Source organism: Bicyclus anynana, chromosome 3 (genome assembly GCF_947172395.1).
Source record: "Bicyclus anynana chromosome 3, ilBicAnyn1.1, whole genome shotgun sequence".
In the NCBI taxonomy this organism is placed as follows: Eukaryota; Metazoa; Arthropoda; class Insecta; order Lepidoptera; family Nymphalidae; genus Bicyclus; species Bicyclus anynana.
Window position 1 is genome coordinate 3,280,901 of NC_069085.1, and position 7,376 is coordinate 3,288,276.

A 7,376-nucleotide genomic window follows, 5' to 3' on the forward strand; every position below is an offset into this window, starting at 1 on the left:
TCCAAAATGTAACAAAGCGGCTACTAGTCCAAAAAACTAGTCTGCTCGAACGATGCCAGCATAAATAAAAAATTTAAAAAATTAAAAAGTTTCGGCACTTTGGCATCTGTTCGATTTCAACCAAAAAAGAATGATATTAGGCCTTATCTTAAATTTAAAGTAGTCAACCTTAAAATTTGTGGTCTACTTGATTCAGGAGCATGCATCTCAATACTAGGTAACAACTCTCACGAAAACTTCATCAAAATGGGTTTCAAGCTAGAAAAATTTAGTAATATCTCCTGCACCGTGGCAAATGGTGTTAAGCTGGAAAGTATAGGTTACATGTACCTACCAATAACATGTCATGACACTACCTGTGCCATTAAATTTTTTGTTATACCTACAATAATATCGGATATAATATTAGGTATAGATTTTTGGAGGGCATTCAATATCGCCCCAGAGATACTAGACTGCATTGACTATAAGTATCAACCAGCGAGCTTCTGCGAGACTTTGAGTACGAATAGGGTAAACACTATTCAGTCTTTGGAAAATCTGTCAACCGAGCAGAAAGAACTAGCAAATGCCATTATAGGGAAATTCCATGACATCTCTTTTGAATTAAAAGGTCTTGGTAGGACGTCCTTAATAGAGCACGACATCGACACAGGTGATGCTCTACCCATTAGGGTAAAACAATATCCGCTATCGCCGGAAAAGAAGGTGGCGTTGCAGGAAGAGTTAAAAAAGATGTTGGCATTAGACGTCGTTACTCCCAGTGAAAGTCCGTGGAACAACCCAGTTATTTTAGTCAAAAAGGCAAATGGTGATTGGAGGTTCTGCTTGGACTGCAGGAAGCTAAACGCAGTGACAAAGAAGGACTCGTATGCTATACCATACATTCCTCAAATACTTGATAGTTTGAAGGAGGCCAAATTCCTGTCGACTATAGATCTGTCATCTTCATTTTGGCAGATACCTCTATCAGAACGTTCACAGGAAAAAGTGAGTTTCCAAATTGAAGGGGCAGGATTATTTAAATTCAAAGTTGTGGCCTTTGGACTTTGTAATGCTCCGGCGCGGCAACAAAGATTAATGGATAAATTAATAAATCAAAACTTTTGTAGTGACGTAGACAATGGTTATGTTTTTTGTTATATAGATGACATTGTGATATGTTCATCGGATTTCTCTACTCACTTGTTGTTGCTAAATAGAGTCCTGGATAAATTAAAGTCAGCTAACTTGACAGTGTCTTTTGACAAATGCAAATTCTTTAGGGAGTCAATCAAGTATTTAGGTTATGTAGTTGATGAGTTTGGGTTACATACGGATCCTGATAAGATCTCTTCAATTTTAAATTTTCCGACCCCAACCACAGCCCGGGAAGTAAAAGTATTTTTAGGAACTTGCTCTTGGTACAGGCGATTTATTCGTAACTTTTCAACAATTGCAGCACCGCTGAACAAGCTGACCAGCAAAGGGAGGAACGCGCCGAGGTTCCAGTGGAACGAGGCAGCTGACAAGGCCTTCTCGTTGCTAAAAAATGCATTGGTGTCAGCTCCAGTATTAGCAGTTCCTGATTTTAGTAAGCCTTTTACTGTCCATTGTGATGCTTCGTCGTACGGTTTGGGGGGAATGTTGTCACAGATGATCGAGGGTCACGATCATCCGATAGCTTATGTTAGTAGATCTTTAAATAAGAATGAAAGGAACTACAGTGCTACGGAACGGGAGGCCCTAGCAGTCATATTTGCAGTCGAAAAGTTCCAAGCGTACTTAGGAAGTAGGAAGTTCACGATAGTTACAGACCATTCGTCTTTAAAGTGGTTTTTGAATTTGGAAAATCCTTCTGGTAGGTTAGCTCGATGGGGTTGCCGACTGTCTCAATTCGATTTTGAGATAGAACATAGAAAAGGCACAGACAATGTAGTTCCTGATGCTCTATCGCGACTCATGAAAGTTGAGGCAATCCATTCAACGTCTGATACACCTACCTCAGGTATGAAAGATGAATGGTATGAGAGGATAAAAAATAATTGTGTTTCTAAACCTACACACTTTCCAAATTATATGGTTAAAGATAATATTTTATTTCGCTTAAGTAAAAGCAAGTATGATCTAATAAGCGAGTTTGATTGGAAAGAGGTCATTCCAAAAGGTTTGAGAAACAAAATTATAAGTGAGAACCATTGTGAACCAACAGCTGCACACCTAGGTGTTTTTAAAACACATAGACGCTTATGTTCAAGATATTTCTGGCCGGGTATGTACAAAGACATAGAAAATTTCGTAAAATCATGTGACGTATGTAAAGCATATAAACATTCTACACAAGCAGTCCCTGGTTTGATGGGGAAACCAAAGGTATGTTCACGTCCCTTCCAAGTAGTGAGTTTGGACTTAGCGGGTCCACTTCCACGAAGTAGGTCTGGATACACATACCTGCTAGTAATAACGTGCGTTTTCTCTAAATACACTCTACTATTTCCGTTACGCCGCGCAACATCAGCGTTGGTGGCTAAAAACTTCGAAGACGGGTTGGTCCTGGTACATGGAGCGCCGGAGACGGTAATCCTGGACAACGGAACACAAATGACCGGTTCCGAGTTCAGGAATGTCATAAAGCGCTACAACGTGCCAAGGCTTCACTATACTCCTCGTTACACTCCGCAAGTAAACCTGGTAGAACGCTACAACAAAACAATTATGACCGCTGTAGCGTCGTATGTAGAAGAGGATCATCGAACCTGGGACCTAAATCTAAGAAAGATCCAGTTCGCAATAAATAGCGCGATAAATGAATCGACTGGGTTTTCACCGTTTTTCTTAGTACACGCCCGTGAGCCAGTGATAAACGGAGATTTCTACTTAGATACGCAGAGTGAGTACAAGGTAGCTATGCCACGTGATGAATATGCTGGGAAGTTTGGATGCATGGAGGAGATTTATGATAGTGTTCGCAAGAAACTTCTAGAGGCACACGCTAGGAACGCACAATATTATAACCGTAGGCGAAGAAATGCTAGATTCGCAGTAGGGGATTGGGTATGGAAAACCACATATACACAAAGTGACGCGCAAAAATTCAAAATGGCAAAGCTTGCTCCTAAATACGAAAAGTGTAAAATAGTCAAAGTATTGTCACCACTAGTATACGAACTAGAGAGGAAAGACGGTACAAAAATAGGCTCTTGGCATATTAAAGACCTAAAACGGTAGACTAACTCATATATTCGTCCATAAAGTGTATAAATACTAAGTTAGGTACTTAAACACACAAGAAGAATGGTAAAGTACACTTATAAATACAAATAGGTTACTACAGTTTGATAGAGTGATGAATGAAAGGTCAGTATAAATGATGAGGTAGGTGTGTATTAGAAATGGATGGATCAAGTTGGATTGGGTTAGTCGGAAATTCCTGAAAGGTGATTAGAGAAATATTATTATCACGCTATGAACAAAATATAGTTCGTGAGATATTTACTGTGCTGTGTTTAACACAGAGACGCTTTGTTCCCAGAGATCTGTTAGCAATCGTTGTGCTAGGAATTATTCCCAGACTCTGGGCATTTATTATGGAGTCATATGAACTCATTTCACATGGAGACTCAGTCCCATGTTGGTATATGGTATAGTGATAACATGTATTACAGTTTGAAATAGGCTGTGTTAGATCAAGCTGCATGAAGCAACAAGATCGTTTATGATATTTTCATAAGTTATTCTCCAGTAGTGTTGTTTAGTTTTAGAATTTCTTATAGAGTTAGGTGGGCGTAGTTTAAAGAAGATAGTGAATAATTTAGGTGATTGAACCTAACATTATAATAGGTAGCCGGAAATTATTGTTATTAGTTGCCGACGAGCAAAAATAGATAGAGTTATTATGTTTGCTATTATTTTATGAGAGTATAAATTCAAGATGTAAAATAGAACCAGGCATTTTTGTTACAGCAAAGGGAAACCGGAACAAGTATCTACATCAACGTTAGTTATAGTTTAATTTTAGGTATCATCGGTATTTAGGTATATATATTTTTTTTTTCTTTTACTTATATTTTCTTTATGTAGTTTAGATGAGTGTTTTATTCCATTATCAGTGTTAGCATAGAGTGTTTTTTTTTTTTTTTATAACGTCGTTACAGATGATTGCTTCTTAGAGCGCTGAGGGCAGCGAAAGTTTTTTGGTAGCAAAAAACTTCTACTATTTTGGGGGGTATTGTAACGTCGTGGATTTTAATTTTGGGTGGTCAAATTTGGAATCTCTAGGTTTGTTTCGAAAGGCAGCGACATCGATGAATGTCGTAGAGATTACGAGGTTCGCTGCTAGATGGCGCTTATATTAAAGTGCTCAGACAAATAAATATGGACAAGTAGTTGGAGCTTTATAATCTGTATATAGACTTAATATATGGTTAGAGGTATTCCACAAGTAACGAAAGGTATGGAATCCGAAACCGACTTTAAAAACAAATGTCACATATTATCTGTGCAATTTGTTGATTGTACTCTGTAAGAAAGATGAATCGGTAACTTTATAGCTTTGCTATTGGTGAGGTTTTTTATGAAGAAAGTCCCGTTATCTTCTCGTTATATACTCGGGCACGTTCGAGTTTTTTCTTTTGGCTGGCTGAAATTTGGAGACATGTAGTTGACTTTCCAAAACATTAAATTTACTTAGAGGCAGTGATGTAAGATACTTGGTAAGACTCGAATTTATATTTGGTTAGCATTCGTGATTATCGAATTTTGTTGTGCTAAAGAGACAAATTCTTGCAGTTCCGGTCAACCATAAAAATTTCCCGTGAGATGTTAAGATGGCTACCTACTGGGAACTAGGGCGGGATATCCTTTTAAGGTACTCGGTTGAAATTGTTTTTTTCTTTGTCCGGCGTAGGTCAAACTTTAGTGACATGTGCTAACCTCTGTATTTTGTTACAGGATGGGAATGTAATATATTCTGAACTTAACCTAACCTATATACGTGACCTAATGTAATCACACTTCTTCTTAATACAACCACGTTATTATGTAGAAACGTAGATTGGTTGTAGACATTTGAAACGCCGGTTCTGAAACCTTTGGTCATTCTTGGAACATTTTTATGGAACCTGAGTTGACTATTACATTTAATCATTTGCACGCGTCGAGTAGCATGCTGTTAGCGGCGTAAATCTTGGAGGTTCGCTGGCCGCCAGACAAAATGACGGACGGATGAATGCAACAGCAAGGTCAGCGACCGCGTGGTGTCAGCTTCCATCATAAACGTCAGGTCGTACCTATTCTTTCTTTTGTTAAATGGAGTCATGCTAAAACTTCTATTTTTTATATATTGTTTTTTTAAAAGGATGCGTTACATTAATTGTTGGTGGTGATTCGGATATACCGTTCAGATTACAATAAGATTTAGAGATAACTAGACCTCTTTCGTGAGTGTTTAAAATGCAACGTGTTTGTTGTCCCTTTAGTATAAACGTGTGTAATTGCTAAGCGAACTTAAATGGAATCATCCTTGTGGATTTGGCTGGTAGCGATGTGAATTCATAACTTCTAGTGCGTTGTTCGACGGACCCACTTTAAATACCTAGCCGTGGCAGTGGTTTGGTCAACAAAAATCCAAACGCTATATCGACACCATCTAATCCCCAAGGATTGGTATAATAAAACAAATATTTGAGATAACCACTGTTTATTTACAAAGTATGTACAAAGTAACTTAACATTTAGGAAACCTGGTTTTTTTTTATGTAATTTAACCCATTAATATTTTGTCCTTTTAGGGTTTCTCAAGGGTTTAGCATTACTTTTATATTGTAAAAAAAAGGTTCATCTAAAAATATAGAAGCCAAATACCGGTGATTACTGTAAAAGTGTTTTTTTTGTTTACTTAACCCCGCATCCTCCTACGGGTATAGATCCGAAAGCCAGAATCTCGGTGGTAACATTTGAGATTCTGGTCTACAAGCTGTATGTTTGGCTGGTGACGCACTAGAAATTTCATCCAAATCGTTTCACAAAAACCGGCACAAACTATAAGGCTTGCAATATATTATTTCTTCTTTAAAAACTTTTCAGAACCACTTGTAACTAGATAATATGGGTAACAAATGCCAAACATTTGAGTGACATTGCATAGTAAACAGAGCATCATTTCACTTTTAAACTATTTTTAAACAACCAAAAAAAGGGAGTCTATCAATTTGACCGTAAGTGTGAAGAATTGCCCAGTTCTTGAATATGCATATAATGCAGCTTCTGCGTATTTGTGTCCCCGCATCTCAAAGACTACATTTAAATTACAATTTTTAAGACTGGACTAGGGATATTCTGCCTTGAATCTGTCGCCCAATGGAGATAAGTCTTGTTGACACTATCAGTGTTCCTAATGCACTTTCAACAAAACTAGAAGGGAGCTTTATTGGGGAGTGTAGTTCGTTGGGTTGCGGTGGCTTACGAAATGTTCCCGTGGTCCAGTCATCAGGCGACGAGTCGAAGTCTTTTCGCCTTCCGTGTATCCATGAGGATTTCCCCATATAAGAAAGGGATACTGGATACAACATAAATAACAGTGATAATTAGGAGTAGGTTTATGTGTATAGTTTTAAGATTGAGAGTTAAGACCAATTGAAGTCGGTTTATTTTTTTTTAGTTATTCTTGTGTCCGTTTGTAATTCTGCAGAGTATTAACCCCAATTGGTTTATTCATAGTATAAATATTGCAGAATAATGATGTTTTGTAATATATTCTATACTTACGTTATATAATTCTCTATATCCGTTTCGGATATGCGTTGAAATGCCATGGAAATGATTGAGGCCAAGAACGGCGGGCGTATGCAAAACAACTTGCCAAAGTTTGATCAAAATAGCATGAATAGCGTAAAGGCATATTAGAAGACAAATATACAAACATTTCATTTTATATATTTGTGATTTTAAATGTGAAGTGAAGTTGAAGTTTACATTTGAAAATCTTCGAAATTTTTAGCAATATTCTAACTAGTATTTTTTCTTTCATCATCATCATCATATCAGCCTATGGACGTCCACTGCAGGACAAATGCCTTTTGTAGGGACTTCCAAACATCACGATCCTGAGCTGCCTGTATACAGCGAAACCCTGTGTGCGGAGTCACCATTCCAGCGCCTTGGGATCCCAACGTTCATCACCTCTTCGAATTATGTGCCGCGCCCATTGCCACTTCACCTTCGCAAATTGTTGAACTATGTCGGTGACTTTGGTTCTTCTGCGGTTCTCCTCATTTCTGATTTGATCATGCAGAGATACTCCGAGCATAGCTCGTTCCATCGCCCGCTGTGTGACTCTGAGCCTTCTTATGAGGCCCATAGTTAGCGACCAAGTCTCGGAACCATAGGTCATCACTGGC